Source organism: Microtus pennsylvanicus, chromosome 1 (genome assembly GCF_037038515.1).
Source record: "Microtus pennsylvanicus isolate mMicPen1 chromosome 1, mMicPen1.hap1, whole genome shotgun sequence".
Classification (NCBI taxonomy): Eukaryota; Metazoa; Chordata; class Mammalia; order Rodentia; family Cricetidae; genus Microtus; species Microtus pennsylvanicus.
Genome location: NC_134579.1, coordinates 96965001 through 96965685, shown reverse-complemented (window position 1 = coordinate 96965685; position 685 = coordinate 96965001).

Below are 685 nucleotides of genomic sequence, written 5' to 3'. Positions count from 1 at the left end.
AGAGAGAGCAGCCCAGACAATTCATTAGGCAGGCGGCTTGTAAATTAGAGCTAAGTTAACCTGATTTCCCTTAATTAAAACATCTTTTCTCGTTTACGATGTGGATATAAGTAGATCTCCAGGGTTTTGAATTTTCTGCTACAGCAGATGGTCAGCTCCGAGCAGATAATAGTTAACGCTTTCTCTCTACCAGATCAGAACAACGTGAGCCGCTGGCCCATCTGAGGATTAAAAGGAGAGATAACAAAGACGGTTAACCCTTCCGAAGCTCGGAGGGAGAGGCTGGCCCTGGCCTGAGGGGTCCGTGGAACACTTGCACGTGTAGGTCAAGGCTTCAGGGACCCAAGACCATGGGTAGGAACCTAGAACACAGGAGCTGAGATGTTGAGGAGGTGGCCACTCTAGGATGAGGATTGAGATGAGAAGTAGTTTCCTGATGGTGGTGCAGCTCCTTCCTCTCTCTCTCTCTCTCTCTCTCTCTCTCTCTCTCTCTCTCTCTCTCTCTTTTCAGATGGGGTATCTCAGTGCCTAGCCACCACCTGGCCAGCCATAGACTCCTCCCTCTTGTCTCTCCTTCCTGCCTTCCATCCACACCCCCTACTCTCCACCCTCTAGTGCTCAGTTATGCCCTGGACCCCAGTGTCCTCCACTCATTGTGGAAATGAGCCCCTGCAGCCTGGGGACC